The following is a 24,943-nucleotide window of genomic DNA, read 5'->3' on the forward strand; positions in this document are numbered from 1 at the left end:
TGCAGGTGAACGGCTTTTCCCTGGTGTGAACTCGCTGGTGTGTCTTCAGGCTCGATGACTGAGTGAATCCCTTCTCACACAGAGCAGGTGAATGGCCTTTCCCCAGTGTGACTGCGTCGATGAGTTTTCAGCACAGATGGGGATATGAATCCCTTCCCACATTCGCCACATTTCCATGGTTTCTCCATGGCGTTACTGTCTTGCGACATTCCAGGATTTCCGTCAGTTGAAACTTTGTCCACACACAGATCACAGGTACGGTCTCTCCCCACTGTGAACGCAGAGATATTTTTTCAGGCTGAGTAACTGGTTAAAACTCTTTCCACATTCGGGGCACTGGAACACTCACTCACACGCCCGTGTGTGTGTTGGTGCTTTTAAAGTCACGCTGATGTTTAAAGTCTTCTGAAGCAGATAAATAGACAAACATTTCACCAATGTTTCAAGGCCAATGATATTCAGGTCCCAAGGAATGGAGTGACTCACTCAGATCCAGAAGTGATGTTTGAGATATCTGCCTCTGATTCCTTCTCTTATGATATCCTGTAAAAAATTTGAGAAAAGTCATTGTCAGCACAGGATAGAAGTCCAGAACAGACAATTCTAGTTTCGATGGAACATTCTTTCCTCCCTCATTCCCCAAAAGCTGTGAATCTCCATCCCACACACTCTCCCTCCATTCTCACTCTGCTGTATCTAATTGGCACAGACAGGCGATTCTGTGGGTGCGAACGGGACTCCAGGATGGTAGTCTGCCTACCTGGTGCTGGGGTCATGGATGTCTCCGAGCGGATAGGAGGCATATTAAAAGGGGAAGATAAAGAAACGGATGTCATTGTACACATTGGTGCAAATGACGTAGATAGGAAGAGCAGGGGGATCCTACGAGAGCAATTCAGGGAGTTGGGAAATAGGCTAAAAAGTAGGGCCTCCAGGGTGGCCATCTCTGGGCTGCTCCCAATGCCTCGTGCCAGTGAGGCTAAGAATAGGGAGTTAGTACAATTGAATGCTTGGCTAAAGGACTGGTCCAGGAGGGAGGGCTTCATTTTCCGAGATCAATGGGAAGTTTTCAGGAGAGGATGGCACCTGTACAAGAAGGACGGGTCACAACTAAGTTGGAAGGGCACGAATATCCTGGCTGGGAGTTTTGCTAGTGCAGTTCGGGGGGGTTTAAACTAGTATGGCAAGGGGGTGGGGATCAAAATATTAGGTCTACAAGTGTAGAGGCTGGGGACGAGCTTGGGGCTGGGACAAGGCTGGCAAAGAAGAAGAGCACTCTGGGGGAGGATGACCTCACTGGGCCTGGAGGTCTGTCGTGCTTATACTTCAATGCAAGGAGCGTAGCAGGTAAGACAGACGAACTTAGGGCCTTAATGCTCACGAGGAATTTGGATGTGGTTGCGGTGACAGAGACTTGGTTGAAAGAGGGACAGGACTGGCAGCTGAACATTCCGGGGTACAAGTGTTTTAGGCGAGACAGAGGAGGGGCCAAAAGAGGTGGGGGAGTAGCAGTATTAGTTGGAGAGCATATTACAGCGGTGCAGAGGAAGGACAATTCAGAGGGGTCTTGTAACGAGTCACTCTGAGTGGAGCTTAGAAACAGGAAGGGCGCAGTCACTATGTTGGGGGTGTACTACAGGCCCCCCAACAGCCCAAGGGAAGTGGAAGAACGGATATGTCAGGAGATACTGGATAGGTGCAGGAAAAATAGGGTTGTTGTAGTGGGAGACTTCAATTTCCCTGGTATAGACTGGAAATCGCTGAGAGCAGGGACTCTGAATGGGGAGGAATTTGTAAAATGCGTACAGGAGGGTTCTTTGGAACAAGATGTAGATAGCCCGACTAGAGAGGGGGCTATACTGGACCTCGTACTGGAGAATGAGCCCGGTCAGGTCTTCAAAGTTTCGGTTGGGGAACATGTGGCAAATAGTGACCACAATTCTGTTAGCTTTAGGATAGTGATGGAAAAGGATGAGTGGTGTCCCAAGGGTAAGGTGTTGGATTGGGGGAAGGCTAACTTTAGTGGGATTAGGCAGAAATTGGCAGCTCTTGATTGGGAGAGGCTGTTTGAGGGTAAATCCACATCTGGCATGTGGGAGTCTTCTAAGGAACAGTTGTTAGGGCTACAGGACAGGCATGTGCCTGTAAAAAAGGATAGGAAGGGTAGGATTCGAGAACCGTGGATAACCAGGGAAATTGAGGGACTGGTCAAAAAGAAAAGAGAGGCGTATGGTACGTCCAGGCAGCTAAAAACGGAGGGAGCTCTGGAGGAGTACAAAGAAAGTAGGAAAGAATTCAAACGGGGAATTAGAAGAGCAAAAAGGGGTCACGAAATGTTCTTGGCAGACAGGATTAAGGAGAATCCCAAGGCATTTTATTCATACGTTAGGAACAAAAGGGTTGTCAGGGAAAAAATCGGACCTCTCAGGGACAAAAGTGGGGAATTATGCTTGGAGCCCAAAGAAGTAGGGGAGATCCTAAATGAATACTTTGCGTCGGTATTCACAAAGGAGAGGGATGCGTTGACTGGGAGTGTCTCGGAGGGGAGTGTTGAACCGTTGGAGAAAATCTCCATTACAAAGGAGGAAGTGTTAGGTTTGTTAGAGAATATAAAGACTGACAAATCCCCAGGGCCTGATGGAATCTATCCAAGGCTGCTCAGGGAGACGAGAGATGAAATCGCTGGGCCTCTGACGCAAATCTTTGTCTCGTCACTGGACGCAGGTGAGGTCCCAGAGGATTGGAGGATAGCTAATGTGGTCCCGTTATTTAAGAAGGGTAGGAAGGATAACCCGGGTAATTATAGGCCGGTGAGCTTGACGTCCGTGGTGGGGAAGTTGTTGGAGAAGATTCTTAGAGATAGGATGTATGCGCATTTAGAAAGGAATAAACTCATTTACGATAGTCAGCATGGTTTTCTGAGAGGGAGGTTAACATAGAACATAGAAACCCTACAGTGCAGAAGGAGGCCATTCGGCCCATCGAGTCTGCACCGACCACAATCCCACCCAGGCCCTACCCGCACATATTTACCCGCTAATCCCTCTAACTACACATCTCATGGACAATTTTTTTAACCTGGCCAATCAACCTAACCCGCACATCTTTGGACTGTGGGAGGAAACCGGAGCACCCGGAGGAAACCCACACAGACACGAGGAGAATGTGCAAACTCCACACAGACAGTGACCCGAGCCGGGAATCGAACCCAGGACCCTGGAGCTGTGAAGCAGCAGTGCTAACCACTGTGCTACCGTGCCGCCTGTATTTTTTTTTTTAGTGAGGTCATGCCTCACTAACCTGGTGGAGTTTTTTGAAGAAGTGACCAGAATGGTTGACGAGGGAAGGGCCGTGGATGTCGTCTATATGGACTTTAGTAAAGCGTTTGACAAAGTCCCTCATGGTACGGTGGTGAAAAAGGTTAGATCTCATGGGATAAAGGGGGAGGTGGCTAGATGGGTGGAGAACTGGCTTGGTCACAGAAGACAGAGGGTGGTAGTGGAAGGGTCTTTTTCTGGCTGGAGGCCTGTGACTCATGGTGTTCCGCAGGGCTCTGTATTGGGACCTCTGCTGTTTGTGATTTATAAAAATGATCTGGAAGAAGGTGTAACTGGGGTGATCAGTAAGTTTGCGGACGACACAAAATTGGCAGGACTTGCAGATAGTGAGGAGCATTGTCAGAAGGTACAGAAGGATATAGATAGGCTGGAAATTTGGGCAAAGAAATGGCAGATGGAGTTCAATCCTGATAAATGCGAAGTGATGCATTGTGGTAGAAATAATGTAGGGAGGAGCTATACGATAAATGGCAGAACCATAAAGGGTGTAGATACGCAGAGGGACCTGGGTGTGCAAGCCCACAGATCTTTGAAGGTGACGTCACAGGTGGAGAAGGTGGTGAAGAAGGCATATGGCATGCTTGCCTTTATAGGACGGGGCATAGAGTATAAAGGTTGGGGTCTGATGTTGCAGATGTATAGAACGTTGGTTCGGCCGCATTTGGAATACTGCGTCCAGTTCTGGTCGCCACACTACCAGAAGGACGTGGAGGCTTTGGAGAGAGTACAGAGGAGGTTTACCAGGATGTTGCCTGGTATGGAGGGGCTTAGTTATGAGGAGAGATGGGGTAAACTGGGGTTGTTCTCCCTGGAAAGACGGAGGATGAGGGGAGACTTAATAGAGGTGTATAAAATTATGAAAGACATCGATAGGGTGAACGATGGGAAGCTTTTCCCCAGATCGGTGGTGACGTTCACGAGGGGTCATAGGTTCAACGTGAAGTGGGGGAGGTTTAACAGATATCAGAAGGACATATTTTACACAGAGAGTGGTGGGGGCCTGGAATGCGCTGCCAGGCAAGGTGGTGGAGGCGGACACACTGGGAACGTTTAAGACTTATCTAGACAGCCATATGAATGGAGTGGGAATGGCGGGATACAAAAGAATGGTCGAGTTTGGACCAGGGAGCAGTGCGGGCTTGGAGGGCCGAAGGGCCTGTTCCTGTGCTGTATTGTTCTTTGTTCTTTGTACCCACTCTCCCAATTCTCCTGAAGGTGCTGATTGAGGCTGATTGACAGATCCATGCTCACTGCTTCCTGTCCTGGACACAGAGAGCTGGAAATCTCCATGCAGGCTGCCAGACAGATATACGTCTATATGACTGGACTAACAATGTGAGGAATATACAGACTGGATTCACTTCCTTTCTCATCAGTTGCTGCAAGTCCCCAGTTTCCCCCAGAATGAGAAAAGAAATGGAAAGGGGGAGAAAAGAATGTGTTTTACTCACAGATATTGTCTCTTTTAAGGTCAAACGAAATAAACAAACTCAAATTAAATCCGGACAAAGTAAAAGGGGCAGCTCCCCAAAAGGAGGGGGTACAGCCCAAACAAAAATCAAAGTACAAAGGAAACTTAAAAACATCAAATTAAAATGTGATTATTCGGTTCGATAACCCACCCCAACCCCTGAGGTGCCCAACGGGCGCGGAAGGCGTCAACCGTGCCCGTGGACACCGCATGCTCCCTCTCCAGGGACACCTGGCCGCAAACGTAGCCGCGGTAGAGGGGAAGACAGTCAGGATGGATGGCCCCCTCGATTGCCCACTGCCTGGACCTGTAAATGGCACGTTTTGCCAGGCCCAGGAGCAGGTTCATGAGGAGGTCGCCATCCCGACCCGCCCCTCTCCGCACCAGGTATCCGTAGATCAGGAGCGTGGGACTGAAGTGCAAACAGAGGAGCTGCTGACGGTTAGCCCGCCCTCTTTCCAGCGAGTAGAAGAAGGGGGAGCTGCGGTCCAGGTCCACCTGGAACTGGAGCCGCGACCTCACGTACGCGCCGCGAGACCTGGCAAGCTGCAGGTCCCGCAGCGCGTCCTTCTTCTCCCTGTACTCCGAACGCAGGGCCGGGTCCACGTCGGGCTGACTGAGACGTGCCTCCAGGTCGAGCACCTCCTTGTCCAAGTCCTCGAGCCTGGATTTCCGCCTCTTTGTCGACCCCCTCGCGTACCCCTGACAGAAGGTACGGACGTGAGTCTTGCCCACATCCCACCAGAGCCTCAAGGAGGGGAAGCCTCCCCGCTTCCTTCTCCAGCCGGCCCAGAATCGACGGAACGAGTCCAGGAAGTGCTTGTCCTCCAGCAGCATGTTGTTAAAGTGCCAGTACGCGGACCCCCGCCGGATGCGAGACGGCGCAAAGTCCGCCCACACCAGGTTGTGGTCCGTGCTCGACACCTGCCGCACGGAGGCCTAAGACGTGCCGGACACGTGCGCCCTCAAAATGTAAAGGCGGTCGAGTCTGGACGCTCCAGTCCCAGGCCTCATGCAACTGGTGAAGTTGCGGGACCTGCTCTGGTCCCACGACTTGGTGGAGGTCTGGAGCCAGGATGGAGATGGTCTCCAGACGTCCACCAAGTCATGGGACCCGAACAGGTCCCGCAACTTCACCGTTGCCGGAGTGCGCAGCCAGGGGCCGGTGCGGTCCCGTGCCTCGAGGATGCAGTTGAAATCTCCCCCGAGGATAATGCATTCGCCCCCCGCGATGGTGTCGATGTGAGCGGACACTTTCTTGTAGAAAGTCGTTTGCTGCGGTCTGCCGCCCGGGGCGTAGACATTCAGCAAGTGAATGACCACGCCCCCCTCACGGACCGTCAAGTGCAGCAACCAGCCTGGCACCGGCTCCTTGACCCCCCAAGATTTCCTGCTGATAATGCGGGGCCAACAAGATAGCCACCCGGCTAGAAGCGAGCGTGAGGTGGCTCATGTAGACCCCGCCTCGCCACTCCAGGAGCCATTGGGCTTCATCTCCCGGAATGGTGTGGGTTTCCTGCAGGAAGCACACCGCATACTTCCCGTCACGGAGGACCGAGAAGTTCTGGAACCTGCGGTGTGGCTCACTGCTGCCGTTGATGTTGAGGCTGGCTATGGTCACCTTCATGTCAGCAGCTTTCTGCCACCATCACCACTTATCTAAACGTGTTGGGGAGCGCTGGCACAAGACACGCCAGTCCACTCCCCCTCGAGCCCATGGAGGAACTCCAGTACCCAGCGCTGCTCTGTTTCAGTCAGGCCCGACGCGGCCTGTGAGCAGGCCTGCACGGACCGGACGAGCAGCGCCAGCTCCGACCAACGGTCGAGGGCTAGTCGGACACTGTCAGGTTGACCAGAATGTTGTTTGAGAAAGGCCCTGAGCTCCCCAGAGGGGATGAGGGATGATTCGGTGGGGGGCACGAGGGAGTCCCCCGCCTTGCTCCGGGCAGACTCTAAAAGTGTCCCTGTGCCCATCACCGTACTGCTGACCTCCTCAGGGCAGTCGCCCTCGACTCCGAGTCCCCCGCCGCAGGACGTACGGCGGGCGGCACGGAGCCACCAACTAGCCCTAGCCCCTCCCCGATCCCACCCCCAGGATCGGCAGAGGAGGGGTTTCCCCCTGGGCTCCTCTTCCCTGGTTTGTGGGTCCGAGGGCGGCGGCGGCTCAGACGCCCGCTCCGCCCCAGACGCCTGGACACCCCCCAAGCCCGGAGAGTCCTCTGGATCCCAGTCGGGGGTGCCCAGCATCAAAGGTTGGCATGGAGAGGAAGAGACCACCTCCTCGCCACTGCCGCCCGGGGACCCAAACATCGGGGTGCTGCTCCAATCCCCCAACAGACTGTAAAAGAACTCCGGGGTGAAACCTACCGGGTGGAACGAAGCCACGGGGGCCCCGCTCCCACCCGGCCCCGGGGAGTCCTGCCCGGAGGACTGCGGCAGCGTGTGTTTTTTGTTCAGTTTCTTGCCCCCACTCTGGGGACAAGGTGTAAATACGGGTGGGGGCGTGGCAGGAGATGGTGTGAAAGGGGAGAGGGGCTCACAGGCCTCAATCTCCACAACTCCCGAGGTGCTGCGCCTCTATTTGAGGGACAGCCCACGGGCAGGAGATGCCCCTCGCACTCTGCCCCTCTCCTCCCTGTCCCGCCCTTTTTGCCTTCCCATCCCGTCCCCGGGAGGTGTCAGTTGTGCGGGCTCGGGGTCGCCTACCCTCCCATGCCCGGACCCGGGATCCCGCATAGCCGCAACGCCGGGCCCAGCACTGGGCCCCGGAGAGCCCACGGGCCTGGTAGATGGTGGTGGAGGGGGGGCGCAGGTGGGAATAACCCCCGAGCCGGCTGCCGGGGTGACTGGGGTAGTGGGGGCTGGGGTTCCGGTACCCCCTTCTTTTTCTTCTTCCCTTTTGGACCCGGGGTCTTCTGGCCACGTGGAGGCTCCTCTCCCCGCCGCCCCCCCCCCCCCCCCCCCCCCCCCCGCTGGCAGCTGAGGTGGCGGTTACTGCCGGCGTGGCCTCCCCTCGTGGGGGGCCAGGTGGTACTTGGTTAGGGGGAGAGGGGGCTGCGTTGCCAGCTGCGGCCGCCCTGGGTTGGTGGTCGGGGGCCTCTAGAGGGTCCACCGCCAGGAACGTCCCGCCCACCATGAGCCCCTTTTCCAGGGCGAGGTGGACCGCCCGCTCGGCCTTCAAGAAGAATACGGCCCGGCCGTACATCTTGGAGGCCGCGACAATGGCTGAGGGGCCTACAACCCCAGCCATTGCCTTTACACCGGACTCGATAGACGTGTCGGGGTGGGCGTAGCACTTCACCCCGAGCTGCTTTGTAATCAATGAAAACGGTGGAAGGGCCTTGGGAGCGGCGGGGGCTCTTGCAGCCGTCACGCCCGCATAGGTGGGCCGCGAAGGCCCTGCCACTGGCGACGCTGGCAAGGTCGCCATAGTAATCAAGGGAGTGCTACACCTACCCCGAGACTGCCCAGATGCACGGCAGGGCGTACATGTGTGTCCATGGGGAGCGATAGAGGGGTCGCGTTGTCGGGAGGGACAGGTAATAGGCCTCTCTGCCCAGGTGGCATGGCGGGGTCAGAGAGGGAAATAAAGGAGGGTGGGGTCGGTGGGTGGGGGTCCATGTGCTCTCTCCCCAGAGTTGGAGAGGGAGAGAGGAGGTTGGAGGAGCAGGAAGGAGGACGAGGGACAAGGCACAGAGGAGGGCTGGTGCCCCAGTCAGGAGGAAAGGAGGGGGGGTGGTGCCCGTGTTGGGGGCAGCAGCAGTGCGTAGGGGGACTTTGCTCCTCAGCCCTCTTGGGCGCAACAGTTTAAGTCCAGGGTGTCTTCACCCCCCCCCCCCCATCCCCCACCCCCCACCCACTGTAGATGGAAATCAGTCTTAATATTCTTCCCCCCTCTCCTTTTCAGGCACCGACCTGCTGATGATGAGGGCACCAGCCCAACCACTCAGTCCCTTGATGTTGATATGTTTAAGTCGCGCTGTCCTCCCTCCTGTAGATGGAAAAAAACAACAAAGAGAAACTCTCTCTGTGTCTCCTCTCTCTCTCTCCCTCCAGTCGTCGGATGGCAGGCAGGCAGGCCGGATGGCAGCAAGCAGGCAGGCAGGCAGGCAGGCAGGCGCTAGCTCTCCTCCTACCCCCTTCGTTCCTTCCTTCCTTCTTCCTGGAAGCCAACAATTCGGCAGAAACAACAAAAACGGGTGTCTCCAGTGAGATAGCTCCGTAACCCACAGATGTTTCAGACAGGAGGAAGTTTCAGTCTGTCTGAAGCTCAATCTTCATTCACACAAAGCCCGCGCTCTGATTGGCCAAACTCCTTCCGGTCCTCCAACTCGTTCGTCAATCCCAAAGAAGGTCAGGGGGCAGGATCTCCCCTGCAATGCGCAGCTTCCCCCTCCCTTGGACATGCGCAGTCCTGGGCCGGGGGGAGGGGGAGCTCACTGAGCGGCTTCTCACTCTGGCCGGAGCCGTCAGCCGGTTGCCTGGAAACCTTGGCTCGATGTGGTGCAGGGGGAGGGGAACAATGGGTGGGGGCGGGGCTCCCGGGTCCGAGGGCCCGGGCCTGCGCACTGGAACCCGGAGACATCACCGCGGAGCACAGTGATTCCTATTGGCTGATTCAGGGATGACTCCACTGTGACGTCACAAAGGGGAAGTTGGCCAATGATGATGTAATTTAAACAATGCCTGAGATCACTTCACTTCTTGGTCAGACCCCCTTTTCAGTCCAGTGCTACTTGGAGTTTACCGTCAATTCAACAACTATTGGGTTACAAGTCCCTCACAGTTCTGATCACATATTTATGATAAAATAATTTAAATAATGCATGAGAACGCTTCTTAACTAACTACCGACCACTGTTTGTTGATTGGTCAGACCCCCTTTTTACAGATTCGGGAATCTCAGCCACTGAACACCAGCCGGTCCTGGAATAAGTTTAATTCTAACTCATTCTGAGTAAATATTCTCACCAGGTCCTCTGTTGGGGCCCTGCTAAGCAGCTTTAATGGTTCATGATTGCAGAAACTGAGCAGTCACAGGAACGTGGTCAAGATAGTCCAGTCCCACAATGCCTCACATTCAATCTGCAGTCCTTCAATGATGTAAGAAGTTTAACAACACCAGGTTAAAGTCCAACAGGTTTATTTGGTAGCAAAAGCCACACAAGCTTTCGGAGCTGCAAGCCCCTTCTTCAGGTGAGTGGGAATTCTGTTCACAAACAGAGCATATAAAGACACAAACTCAATTTACATGAATAATGGTTGGAATGCGAATACTTACAACTAATCAAGTCTTTAAGAAACAAAACAACACGAGTGGAGAGAGCATCAAGACAAGCTAAAAAGATATGTATTGTCTCCAGACAAGACAGCCAGTGAAACTCTGCAGGTCCACGCAACTGTGGGAGTTACAAATAGTGTGACATGAACCCAATATCCCGGTTGAGGCTGTCCTCGTGTGTGCGGAACTTGGCTATCAGTTTCTGCTCAGCGACTCTGCGCTGTCGTGTGTCGCGAAGGCCGCCTTGGAGAACGCTTACCCGAATATCAGAGGCCGAATGCCCGTGACCGCTGAAATGCTCCCCAACAGGAAGAGAACAGTCTTGCCTGGTGATTGTCGAGCGGTGTTCATTCATCCATTGTCGCAGCGTCTGCATAGTTTCCCCAATGTACCATGCCTCGGGACATCCTTTCTTGCAGCGTATCAGGTAGACAACGTTGGCCGAATTGCAAGAGTATGTACCGTGTACCTGGTGGATGGTGTTCTCACGTGAGATGATGGCATCTGTGTCGATGATCCGGCACGTCTTGCAGAGGTTGCTGTGGCAGCGTTGTGTGGTGTCATGGTCACTGTTCTCCTGAAGGCTGGGGTAGTTTGCTGCGGACAATGGTCTGTTTGAGGTTGTGCGGTTGTTTGAAGGCAAGAAGTGGGGGTGTGGGGATGGCCTTGGCGAGATGTTCGTCTTCATCAATGACATGTTGAAGGCTCCGGAGGAGATGCCGTAGCTTCTCCGCTCCGGGGAAGTACTGGACAACGAAGGGTACTCTGTCTACTGTGTCCCGTGTTTGTCTTCTGAGGAGGTCGGTGCGGTTTTTCACTGTGGCGCGTTGGAACTGTTGATCAATGAGTCTAGTGCCATATCCTGTTCTTATGAGGGCATCTTTCAGCGTCTGGAGGTGTCTGTTGCGATCCTCCTCATCCGAGCAGATCCTGTGTATACGGAGGGCTTGTCCGTAGGGGATGGCTTCTTTAACGTGTTTAGGGTGGAAGCTGGAGAAGTGGAGTATCGTGAGGTTATCCATGGGCTTGCGGTACAGTGGTCCTTCAATTATAACAGAATATGTGGCTGTATGTAGCTGCCTCGGCCACGATCAGTGCCAACACTGCCTTCTTGAACTGCTATAATGCCTAAGGTGTAAGTACACCCACGGTGCTGTTAGGGAGGGATTTCCAGCTACACATTCCACATTTCCTCCAGACTGTGGGTGGATACGAGATTGATACATTTCATCCAACTGCACCCAAGCTTGAGTTATTCAAATCCCTTTATTGTACAGGACAATATATTCATGATTTCTTTAAAACAGAAATTAAACATTCCCATTTGATTTCAGGTATTAACATATTCTGTTAGTTTGTTCTTTATTGTCGATGTCAGGCTGGGGTTGTTCCCCTTGGAGCAAAGGATGTTGAGGAGAGATTTGATAGAGGTGGACAAGATTCTGACAGATTTAAATAAGGTGGACAAAGAAAAGCTGTTCCCATTAGCTGACGAGAGAAGGATGACGGGGGAATCAGATTGATGGTTTTGGGTCAGAGACGCGGGGCAGGCGGGGGGGCGGATGTGAGGAAGAATATTTTGATGGAGTGAATGGTAATGACCTGGAACACTCTGCCTACGAGGGAGGAGGAAGTGGAGACAATAAACAATTACAAAGGAAATTGGATAGGCATTGGGAGGTTTCAAACAGAAATACTGACTAAATATCTCTGAACTTCCTCATACCCGGTCACTCTCTGGTCCTTGTGAAATCTGAAACCAGGTATTCGCAACAAGACTCAAAGAGCATCAGCCCACTGGAGGCAAAGTCATGAGACCGGCCAGTCCAACAGAAAGAAACCCTCTGACCCTCCCCATTGACCAACTGTGAGAATGAACAAAATGCAGTCCTGGATGTAATTCAGAGCAGAAACAATAACAGCAGAATCCAATCCCTGGAATCATTCGTGAACTTGTTGGTGTCTCAGCAGGTTAGATAATTGACTGAATCCCTTCCCACACTGACAGCAGGTGAACGGCCTCTCCCCAGTGTGAACTCGCTGGTGTATCTGCAGGTCAGATAATTGACTGAACCCCTTCCCACACAGAGAGCAGGTGAACGGTCTCTCCCCAGTGTGAACTCGCTGGTGTCTCTGCAGGTTAGATAATTGACTGAACTCCTCCCCACACTGAGAGCAGGTGAACGGCCTCTCCCCAGTGTGAACTCGCTGGTGTCTCCGCAGGGTGGATAAATCAGTGAATCCCTTCTCACACTGAGAGCAGGTGAACGGCCTCTCCCCAGTGTGAACTCTCTGGTGTCTCCGCAGGGTGGATGAATCAGTGAATCCCTTCCCACACTGAGAGCAGATGAATGGTCTCTCCCCAGTGTGAACACGCAGGTGCATCTGCAGGTCAGATAATCGACTGAACCCCTTCCCACACTGAGGGCAGGTGAATGGCCTCTCCCCAGTGTGAACTCGCTGGTGTGTCTGCAGGGTGGATAACCGAGTGAATCCCTTCCCACACTGAGAGCAGGTGAACGGTCTCTCCCCAGTGTGAACTCGCTGGTGTGTCTGCAGGTTAGATAATTGACTGAACCCCTTCTCACACTGAGAGCATGTGAACGGCCTCTCCCCAGTGTGAACTCGCTGGTGTGCCTGCAGGCTGGATAACTGACAGAATCTCTTCCCACACTGAGAGCAGGTGAACGGTCTCTCCCCAGTATGAGCTCGCTGGTGTGTCTGCAGGACGGATAACTGAGTGAATCCCTTCTCACACTGAGAGCAGGTGAATGGCCTCTCCCCAGTGTGAACTCGCTGGTGTGTCTGCAGCTGGGATAACCGAGTGAATCCCTCCCCACACTGAGAGCAAGTAAATGGTCTCTCTCCAGTGTGAATATGCTGGTGTGTCTGCAGGCTGGATAAATGACTGAATCCCTCCCCACACTGAGAGCACATGAATGGTCTCTCCCCAGTGTGGCTGCGCCGATGAGCTTCCAGCTCTGATGGGGCTCTGTATCCCTTCCCACAGTCCCCACATTTCCATGGTTTCTCCATGGTGCAGGTGTCCTTTCCTCTCTTCAATTGAAGACTCGTCCACACACACAACAGTCCCCCCCCCCCCCCCCCCCCCGCCTGCTGTGAATGGTGTGATATTTATTCAGGCTGTGTAACTGGTTAAAACTCTTTAGTCAATGCACTGGAACACACTCACTCCAGTGTGGCAGTCTGTTGGCGCTTTTCCAGTCACACTGATGTTTGAAATCTTTTCAAGTCATCAGACCGGACAACCATTTCTCCTCGATTCAAAGGCCGATGATATTCAGGTCCTAAGGAATATGACTCTGTCAGATCTAGACACAACATTTGAGATTTCGGCCTGTGATTCCTCTTTCAGTATCCTGTAAAACAAGTTTACAGAGGTCATCAGTGTCAGTGCAGGATAGAAATTCAGAACACACAATTCTAGTTTCTATGGAACATTCTTTCCTCTCTCCAGACTCGAAACATTGGCTCTATTCTCTCTCTATCTGGGGGATAAAGTGGGAAATGATGCTGCGATATATCAGCCAATTCTCAATGAATGGTTGAGGCACTAGTATACAGTGAAAAGAATTGTTTCTTGCACACTATCAAGACAAGGCATATAGTTCATAGAGAAGGAAAGGAGAGAGTGCAGGATGTAGTGTTACAGTCATAGCTAAGGTGGACAGAAAGATCAACTTTGTGCGGGGTAGGTCCATTCAAAAGACTGATGGCAACAGGGAAGAAGCTGTTCTTGAGTTGGTTGGTATGTGAGCTCAGACTTTTGTTTCATTTCCCCAACAGAAAAAGGTGGAAGAGAGAATGTCCGGAGTGCGAGGGTTGATTATGCTGGCTGCTTTTCCGAGGCAGCCGGATGTGTACACAGAGTCAATGGATGGGAGGCGGGTTTGCGCAATGGACTGGGTTTCATTTACAATCCTTTGAGAAACACTTTGTTGAGAAAAGCATGGATATTAAGGAACTTGGGGAAATAAACAGTGATGGCTTGAGGAGTGCACATATAACAGAGAAGGTGGTGCTGGAAGTTTTAAAGCACATCAAGGCAGATAAATCCCCGGGACCTGATGAAGTGTATCCCAGGACATTGTGGGAGGCTAGGGAGGAAATTGTGGGTCCCCTCGCAGAGATATTTGAATCATCAATAGTCGCAGGTGAGGTGCCTGAAGATTGGAGGGTGGCAAATGTTGTGCCTTTGTTTAAGAAGGGCTGCAGGGAAAAGCCTGGGAACTACAGGCCGGTGAGCCTCACATCTGTAGTGGTTAAGTTACTAGAAGGTATTTTGAGAGACAGGATCTACAGGCATTTAGAGACACAAGGACAGATTAGGGACAGCATGACTTTGTGAGTGGAAAATCATGTCTCACAAATTTGATTGAGTTTTTTGAAGGAGTAACCAAGAAGGTAGATGAGGGCAGTGCAGTTGATGTTGTCTACATGGACTTTAACAAGGCCTTGACAAGGTACCACATGGTAGGTTGTTGCATAAGGTTAAATCTCATGGGATCCAGGGTAAGGTAGCCAAATGGATACAAAATGGGCTTGATGACAAAAGATGGTTGGTTGTGGAGGGTTGTTTTTCAAACTGGAGGCTTGTGACCAGCAGTGTGCCTCACAGATTGGTGCTGAGTCCTCTGTTATTTGTCATTTATATTAATGATTTGGGTGGGAATATAGGGGGCATGGTTATTAATTTTGCAGATGACACCAAGATTGGTGGCATAGTGGACAGTGAAGGTTATCTAGCATTGCAACAGGATCCTGATCAATTGGGCCAGTGGGCTGCTGAATGGGATGGAGTTTAATTTAGATAAATGCAAGGTGATGCATTTTGGTAGATCGAACCAGGGCAGGACTTACTCAGTTAACGGTGGGACATTGAAGAGAGTTATAGAATAAAGAGATTGAGGAGTACAGGTTCATAGCTCCTTGAAAATGGAGTCACAGGTGGACAGAATGGTGAAGAAGGCATTCGACATGCTTGGTTTCATTGGTCAGAACATTGAAGACAGGAGTTGGGACGTCTTGTTGGAGGTGTAAAAGACATTGGTGAGGCCACACTTGGAATACTGTGTACAGTTCTGGTCATCCTATTATAGAAAGGATATTATTAAACAAGAAAACATGCAGAAAAGATTTACTAGGATCCACCGGGACTTGATGGTTTGCGTTATAAGGAGAGGCTGGATAGACTGGGACTTTTTTCTCTGGAGCGTAGGAGGCTGAGGGGTGATCTTATAGAGGTCTATAAAATAATGAGGAGCACAGATCAGCGAGATACTCAATATCATTTCCCAAATGTAGGGGAGTCTAAAACTAGAGGGCATAGGTTTAAGGTGAGAGAGGAGAGATGCAGAAGTGTCCAGAGGGGCAAGTTTTCACACAGAGGGTGGTGAGTGTCTGGAACAAGCTGCCAGAGGTAGTAGTAGAGGCGGGCACATTTTGTCTTTTAAAAAGTATTTCGACAGTTACATGGGTCAGATGGGTATAGAGCGACATGGGCCAAACGTGGGCAATTGGGACTAGCTTAGGGGTTAAAAAAGGGACAGCATGGACAAGTCTGAAGGGCCTGTTTCCATTGTGTGAACCTCTATGACTCTGTAGTTTCTTGTGGTTTTGGGCCGAACAGGAGCCATACCAAGCTGTGATACAACCAGAAAGAATGCTCCCTATGGCGCATCTGTAAAAGTTGATGAGAGTCGTCGAGGAAATGCCACATTTCCTTAGTCTCCTGAGAAAGTAGAGGCGTTGATCAGGTCCAGAAGATTTATCCACCTTACTGCACTTTAAGGCTGCAATACCTCCTCCCTAGTAATAGGCATGTGGTCCGAGACATCGCCACTTGTTTCCCTTATTTCCTTAGCACCCATCATGTTGCCCTCAATTAACACCAAGGAGAAAGATTCATTAAAAATCTCACCCATCTCCTGTGGCTCCATGCTCAGTTGGCCATGCTGATTTTTAAGGGGACCTATTCTCTCTCGAGCCACCATTTTACTCTTTGTATAGTTACAGAACCTTCAACCTTACCTGCCAGATCCATATCATACCCTCTTTTTGCCCTCCTGATTTCTCCTTAAGTGTTCTCTTATGCATTTTATAGCCATAGTCATAGAGGTTCACAGCAATGAAACAGGCCCTTCGGCCCAACTTCTCCATGTTGCCCTTTTTTATAATAAATGACGAAGCAATTCCCAATTGCCCGCATTTGGCCCATATCCCTTGATAGCCATCTTACTTATACAACTGTCTAAATGCTTTTTAAAAGACAAAATTGCACCTGCCTCTATTACTACCTCTGGCAGCTTGTTCCAGACATTGAGGGATTTACTTGTCCCTGATTGCCCAAACCCAATGTATGCTTCCTTCTTTTACTGGCCAGAGCCTCAATGTCCCTTGTCAGCCAGGGATCCCAATATTTACCATTCTTTCCCTTCACTCTAACAGGAATATATTGCCGCTGGACTCCTTATCACACTTTTAAAAGCCTCACATTTGCCAATCATTCCTTTCCCTTCAAACAGACTCACCTGGTCAACATCTGCTAGATCCTGCCTAATGCCCACAAAATTGGCCCTGCTCCAGTTCAGGGCCTTCACCTGTGGACACGCCCTATCTTTTTCTATAACTAAGTTAAAACTAATAGAGTTGTGGTCAGAGTCTGCAGCCTCCCTGGATTCACTTCCTTTCCCTTCAGTTGCTGCAAGTCCCCAATTTCCCCCAGAATGAGAAAAGAAATGGAAAGGGGGAGAAAAGAAAGTGTTTTACTCACAGATGTTGGCCTCTTTTTAGGTCAAACCAAATAAACAAACTCAGATTAAGTCAGGACAAAGTAAAAGGGGCAGCTCCCCAAAAGGAGGGGGAACAGCCCGAACAGAAATCAAAGTGCAAAGGAAACTTAAAAACATCAAATTAAAATGTGATTATTAGGGTCGATAACGCACCCCAACCCCTGCGGTGCCCAACGGGCACAGAAGGCGTCAACCGCGCCCGTGGACACCGCATGCTCCCTCTCCAGGGACACCCGGCCGCGAACGTAGCCGCGGTAGAGGGGAAGACAGTCAGGATGGACGGCCCCCTCGATCACCCGCTGCCTGGACCGGTAAATGGCGCGTTTCGCCAGGCTCAGGAGCAGGTTCCCGAGGAGGTCGCCATCCCAACCCTCCCCTCTCTGCACCGGGTGTCCGTAGATCAGGAGCGTGGGACTGAAGTGCAGGCAAAACATCAACAAAAGGTTCTTTAGGAAAACATAAAGGGAGTGCAGCCTAAGACACTCAACATAGACATGGTCCACGGACTCCACAAGGCCGCAGAAAGGGCTGTCTTCGGAGCCCGTGAACCAGTGAATCCTACGGTTGTGCGGAACTGCTGCATGCATCACTCTCCACCCCAGGTCCCCGACGTAATTGGGGGAGATCCCTCCGTAGAGGGACCTCCAGCGGGGACCTCCGCCGCCCGGTGGCAACAAGGCCCGCCAAGGTGTATCCGGGCGACAGGCGAGGAGGCGGTAGTGGAAGGTGTGCAGCAGCAGCCCGCACAGGAAATGCCTCCGCGCGGTAGAAAAAGGCACGGAGGATATTTCCGCGAGGCGGCTCAGGCTGTGGGGCACCTCACCCAGGGAGGGGGGTTGAAGTTTTGGGCCAATGTGGAATTCCGTCCGAACAGGGGAACGCTCGGGCGGGATCCCACCGCACGCCTGCGCCGTCTCCAGTTTGCGTGCAGTTTCGGGGCCGAGCACAACCGTCCTAAGGTCTAGGATGGCTTTGGCCGTGCGCCGGACGGACGTCCCCGCGCGCTCAGCCAGCACGCGGGGACTCATCCAGCCCGCTCCTCCGCCATCGAGCACGTCCCCGATTCTGGTCACCCCGGCGTCCACAGCCCCCCTCTCCGCCAGCCACCTGAAGTTATACGGCTGGAGGAGCGGATTCCTGAGCAGCGGCTCTCGTGCGAGAGCCGCTACTCCTGACGGGGGAGAGCTGCATCGCGAGGCGACCTTGTTCCAGACAGTGAGGAGGTCCTGGTAAAAGACGGGCAACTCCTGCAGGGTGGTCGAAGCACGCCCCAGTTCGATATGCAGGAGCTGCACGTCATAATTGAGGCCGTGCCACTGGCGGAAGAAATACGTCGCCATGGCACACCACTGTGGAGGGGGCTCAACGTAAAGGTACCTCTGCAGGGCCTGGAGGAGGAAGGTCGCTATCTGAGTGCGGAGGCACACCAGACCTTGTCCGCCCTCCTCAAGCGGGAGATACAGGACCGCAGCAGGGACCCAGTGCAGTCGATTGTCCCAGAAGAACCACAGGAGGGTTCTTTGGATATTGGCGACAAAGCCAGGGGGAGGGGTCAAAGGGACCAGCCGGTACCACAGCATGGAGGCGACCAGCTGGTTTATGACGCGAGCTCGCGCCCCGTAGGACAGCACTCGGAGCAGTCCTGTCCAGCGACCCAGGCGGGCGGAGACTTTGGCCTCCAGCTCCCGCCAGTTCGCCGGCCAGGATTCCTCGGCTGGGCAGAGATGGGCCCCCAAGTAGAGGAGGTTGGTCCTGCTCCAGGTGAAAGGCCTGAGCTCCTCCGGAAGGGGGTCCGTCTCCCAAGGACCGACAAGGGGTCCGCTGGTGTATCCGTAAGCTGGGTAACTGATTAAATCCCTTCTCACACTGAGAGCAGATGAACGGCCTCTCCCCAGTGTGGCTGCGCCGATGAGCTTCCAGCTCTAATGGCGTTCTGTATCTCTTCCCACAGTCCACACAGTTCCATGGTCTCTCCATGGTGCAGGTGTCCTTACCTCTCTCTTGAGTGGACAATTAGTTGAAACTTCGTCCACACACACAACAAGATTACAGTCTCTACCTGCTGTGAATGGTGTGATATTTATTCAGACTGTGTAACTGGTTAAAGCTCTTTAGTCAGTGCAGTGGAACACACTCACTCGAGTGTGGCAGTGTGTTGATGCTTTTTCACTCACACTGACATTTCAAATCTTTTCAAATCGACAGACTGGACAATCATTTCTCCTTCTGGATTCAAAGTCCGATGATATTGAAGTCCCAAGGAATATGACTGTCAGATCGAGACGTGACGTTTGAGATTTCAGCCTGTGATTCCTCTTTCAATATCCTGGAAAATGAGTTTACAAAAGTCATCAGTGTCAGTACAGGATAGAAATTCAGAACAGACAATTTCTATGGAACATTCTTTCCTCTCTCATTCCCCAAAAGCTGTAAATCTCCATCCCACACACTCTCTCCCCATTCTCAGCAGGTCTGGCAGTATCTGTATGGAGAGAAAAGAACTGATGTTTCAGAGCTTTGACAAAGGGTCATCTAGACAAGAAACATCAGCTCTTTTCTCTCCTTACAGATGCTGCCAGACCTGCTGAGATTTTCCAGCATTTTCTCTCTTGGTTTCAGATTCCAGCATCCGCAGTAATTTGCTTTTATAAGGCTGCAGATACCACCTCCCAAGTAACATGCGTGTGCCCAACACATCACCACTTGGTTCCCTTGTTTCTTCAGCACCTATGGTGCTCTCCGCAGTAAACACAGAGGAGAAGTATTCATTAAAAATCTCACCCATCTCCTGTGGCTCCACACACAGATGGCCATACTGATTTTTAACGGGATCTATTCTCTCTCTAGCCACCCTTTTACTCTTAATATAGCTATAGAACCTCTTGGAATTTTCTTTAATCTTACCTGCCAGATCCATATCATACCCTCTTTTTGTCCTCCTGATTTCCCTCCTCAGTATTTTCTTACACTTTTTATAGTCAGAGTGATTCACTTGTCCCCGATTGTCTAAACCCAATGTATGCTTCCTTCTTTTACCTGACCAGAGCCTCAATGTCCCTTGTCTGCCAGAGATCACTAAATTTACCATTCTTTCCCTGCATCTTAACAGGAATATACTGCCCCTGGACTCTTGATATCACACTTTTAAAACCTTCCATTTGCCAGTCATTCCTTTCCCTTCAAACAAACTCACCTCATCGACATCTGCTCGATCCTGCCTAATGCCCACAAAAGTGGCCCTGCTCCAGTTTAGGGCCTTGACCTGTGGACCTGTCCTATCTTTTTCCAGAACTATTTTGAAACTATTGGTGCTCCCAATAGTGGTCCCTGACTGACACTTCAGTCACTTGCTCCACCTCATTTCTTAACTGTCTAATAGAAAGTGAGTCCAGGAATTGATGATGAAAAATAAGGAGCTGGGAGATGAATTGAACAAGTATTTTGCCTCGGTGTTCACAATAGAGGATACAGTTAAAACTCAGAAACAGCTGGAAATCAGAAAACAGAAGTGTGGGATGAACTCTGAAAAAGCACAATTCCCAGGGAAGTGGTCCTCAGCAAACTGTTGGAGCTGTGGGCTGATGAGTCCTCGGGTCCTGCTGGGCTTCATTCTCGGGTCTTAACAGAGTGAGAGAGTTGATGTGTTGTTCAATTTTCTAAAATTCCCCATCGGGAATTGGATAAAGGGAAACCGGTGGATGCGCTGTACTTAGATTTCCAGAAGACATTTGATGAGGTGCCACATGAAATGTTATTGCAGCAAATAAAAATTCATGCTGCGGGGATAACATATTGGCGTGGATAGAAGATTGGCTTACAGCAAACAGTGGGCAGAAATGGATCATTTTCTGGTTGAAGAGAGAGAGAGACCTGGGGCAACCTTTCCAGAGTCGGCACATTCCCTGGATTCACTTCCTTTCCCTTCAGTTGCTGCAAGTCCCCAATTTCCCCCAGAATGAGAAAAGAAATGGAAAGGGGGTTGAAGAGAAAGTGATTTACTCACAGATATTAGCGACAGGAGGAAGTTTGAGTCTGTCTGAAGATCAATCTTCATTCACACAAAGCCCGCGCTCTGATTGGCTGGAAGACCAGAGTCCTTCCAGTCCTCCAACTCTTCCCATTGGTCAACACCTCAGCAAGATGATCAGAGAGTGGGTTCTCCCCTGCACACGGGGCAGGGCTCCCGGGTCCGCACGCCCGGGCCTGGAAGGTGGAGACATCAACACGGAGCAGAGTGATTCCTATTGGCTGATTCAGGCAGGGCTCCATTGTAACGTCACAATGTGGAAGTTGTCCAATGAACTTCAGAGTGAAACTTCCTCCTCTGGGCAACATCTGTGAGTAAATCAATGTTTCCCCCTTTCCATTTCTTTTCTCATTCTGGGGGGAATTGGGGACTTGCAGCAACTGAAGGGAATGAAGTGAATTTGGTCTGTATATTCCACACATTTTTACTCCACTAATGTAGACATTTATCTGTCTGGCAGCCTGCATGGAAATTTTCAGCTCTCTGCGTCCAGGGCAGGAAGCAGTGAGCATGGATCTGTCAATCACACATGAGGACAGCCTCAACCGGGATCTTGGGTTCATGTCACACTATCTGTAACCCCCACAACTTGCCTGGGCTTGCAAAATCTCACGAACTGTCCTGGCTGGAGACAATACACATCTCTTTAACCTGTGCTTAACCCTCTCTCCACTCACATTGCCTGTACCTTTAAGACTTGATGACCTGTAAAGACTCGCATTCCAACCATTATCTTGTAAATTGAGTTTGTGTCTTTATATGCCATGTTTGTGAACAGAACTCCCACTCACCTGATGAAGGAGCAGCGCTCCGAAAGGCTTGTGGGTTATGCTACCAAATAAACCTGTTGGACTTTAACCTGGTGTCCTGAGACTTCTTTCCGTGCTTACCCCAGTTCAACGCCGGCATCTCCACACTCTGAGTGGAAACAGAGAGAAGTAGGAGAGGCCGGATGTGAGGAGAGAGATTTTATACATCCACAACTCAACAGGAACTTTGACAGAATTTCCAAATCCTGTGAACAGCATCAGCTCCAAGTTCCTCTCCAACCCATACACCATCCTGACTTGTCTGACATCCAGTACTGAAAGAACAGAAATTTATTTCATATAAATACTGGGAAGACTGAACCCATTGTGTTCAGTCCCCACTACAAACTCCACTCCCTCACCAACATCTTTATCTCTCCTCCTGGCAACTGCCTGAGGCTGTTCACAACCAGGGTGAAATAGTTCATCCCAAGATGAGCTTCCAGCCACATGTCCACATCATCATCAAGACCACCTTCATTCATAGAAGCATTGATAGTAATTAAGTAATAATAATGAATAATAAAATACAGTGTAGGAGGAGGCCATTCAGCCCATCGAGCCTGCATCGGCAAAAATCCCATCCAGGCCCTATCCACATATTTACCTGTTAATCCCCCTGATACCAAGTGGCAATTTATCATGGCCAATCCGTCTAACCAGCACATCTTTAGACTGTGGAAGGAAACCGGAACACCCGGAGGAAACCCACACAGACACGGGGAGAATGTAGAAACTCTGCACAGACAGCGACCCGAGGCTGGAATTGAACCCGGGTCCCTGGCGCTGTTAGGCAGCTGCACTAACCACTGTGCCACCGAGTCACATGTCAGTGCCATCGCCCGATTCCAGCCCAGTCTCAGCTCATCTGGAACCCTCACCCATTCCATTGTGACGTCACACCCTCACCCATTCCATTGTGACGTCACACTCTCACCCATTCCATTGTGACGTCACACTCTCACCCATTCCATTGTGACGTCAGGGCTTCACTCTCCGATCACAATCCCTGCCGGCCTCCCACATGCAGCCTCAATGGCGGCAGTCAGCCCGGGTCTAACACTACAAGCTGCCGCTCCATTTGGTACAAAGGGGGGGACCGGGAAGTTCATTTCCGGGGTTTGGGTTTGAACAACATGTTTACAAAGTCTCTCCACCCACCCGCCACATTTATCATTCCCCGCACGCCGCCCTCTACCTCGTACTGATCTCGCTTCCAAGTTAAAACCGTCCGTCCGCCGCCATTACCCGCACTGCGCATGCTTCAGGTCCCGCCCCTCATTCACTCCGATTGGTTGGAGGACCAGCCGCTCCCGCTCGGTCCTCCAGCCCCGCCCCCTCTTCCTATTGGTCCGGAGCTGCCGTCAATCAGTGCCCGGGCATTGTGATGTGGAGCATGCGCAGTGTCATTGCTGTCCTTGGCGCTTGTTTGTCCCGGAGAAGCGGAGTCAGCGTTAGGCGGTGGCTGGGAGGATTTGGAAACACTTTGTGGATCCGCAAACCCTTCAGAATCATTGTCAGCTCCCTGGTTTGCAGCTGCGGGGCTTCTCCCTCCCTCCCTCCCGGGAACAGGCCCAGGTTAACGGCCCCATCCTGGCTCAGCCACTGGAGGATGGTTCACATCAGAGGATGGGGGAGGGGGACAATAAATAAGAGGTTACACTTTGGCCTCAAATCAATGAGGATTCTGATTTCTGGGAAGGAAGGAAACCCTGGGAGGTGGGTGGGGAGGATTCACAAACACCCGCTGGAGGCTCCAACACCACCAATCAGGTCCATTGGTTTTATTGTCAGTCTTGCAGACAGGAGCTGGAGAACTGAACCCAGTAAGAGTTTTAACAACACCAGGTTAAAGTCCAACAGGTTTATTTGGTCGCAAATACCATTTGCTTTCGGAGCGCTGCTCCTTCATCAGATGGAGTGGAAATGTGCTCTCAAACAGGGCACAGAGACACAAAATCAAGTTACAGAATACTGATTAGAATGCGAATCCCTTCAGCCAACCAGGTCTTAAAGATACAGACAATGTGGGTGGAAGGAGCATTAAGCACAGGTTAAAGAGATGTGGCTGTCCTGTCTGGAGACAATACACATCTCTACCCACAGACACATCATGTCTGTGCTAGCTTATTTTCAAACAGTTGTACAATTAGTCCTAATATCATTCCCCTTCATAAAAACATGCATTATTTCTCCTTTCAAATGATTGCTCTTTATGAAAAATCTGAGTTAACAAAAAACAACATCGGAAGAGTTGCAGAAGCCTCTGCAGTATTCATGGTCATTTTTTAAATTAACAAAGTTTCTTTGACTCAATAACATGAAGAGTCAGGTGGGAATTCTCATACAGTTTTGGAAATAAAACTATTTGCAGTCATGCAGTCGATTTTGTACCTTTTCAAGGAACATAAAATCCTACAGTGCAGAAGAAGGCCATTCAGCCCATCGAGTCTGGACCGACCACAATCCCACCCACGCCCTATCCCCATATCCCCATGCATTAACCCTAGCTAGTCCCCTTGACAATTTTTAGCATGGCCAATCCACTTAACCCGCATATCTTTGGACTGTGGGAGGAAACCAGAGCACCCAGAGGACACCCACGCAGACACAGGGAGAACGTGCAAACTCCACACAGATCGTGACCCAAGCTGGGAATAGAACCCAGGTCCCAGGCACTGTGAGACAGCAGTGCTAACCACTGTGCCGCCCCTCAATGTTGGTCTTGGAAATAGGGCAATGCTGACCCAGTCAGTTCTGGAATGTAAGTGGTCAGTTATCCTATTTACAGCAGCACAGCCACACCAGAAAGAGACCATTCAGATATGTTATGTGTGCAAATGGATTTATTCAATTTCCCGTTCTGTTAACATATTTAAAAGTTCAAAGGATTTGATCAATCATGAGTTCATTCTGATTGTCAAGTCCATGTATGTGTGTGTGTGTGTGTGGAGAGGGGGTGGATGGTAAATCATCAGCTTGTTACACCAGCTGACACTCCAAGGAGTTCATCTTCAGGTGTAGATGTTTGTTCTGCTATCAATTAAACTCAGATGTGGAGATGCCGGCGTTGGACTGGGATAAGCACCGTAAGAAGTCTCACAACACCAGGTTAAAGTCCAACAGGTTTATTTGCTACCAAATAAACCTGTTGGACTTTAACCTGGTGTTGTGAGACTTCTTACATTAATTAAACTCAGGACGG

The 24,943-nt window shown here is 51.1% G+C and overlaps 1 protein-coding gene across 1 annotated transcript in view; it reads left to right on the forward strand.

Moving 5' to 3' along the window:
* LOC144480817 (uncharacterized) overlaps nt 1–24,943 on the forward strand; it is a 1,107,688-nt gene that overhangs the window by 1,047,713 nt on the left and 35,032 nt on the right. The window lies entirely within an intron of this gene.

Source organism: Mustelus asterias, chromosome 30, assembly GCF_964213995.1.
Source record: "Mustelus asterias chromosome 30, sMusAst1.hap1.1, whole genome shotgun sequence".
Lineage (NCBI taxonomy): Eukaryota > Metazoa > Chordata > Chondrichthyes > Carcharhiniformes > Triakidae > Mustelus > Mustelus asterias.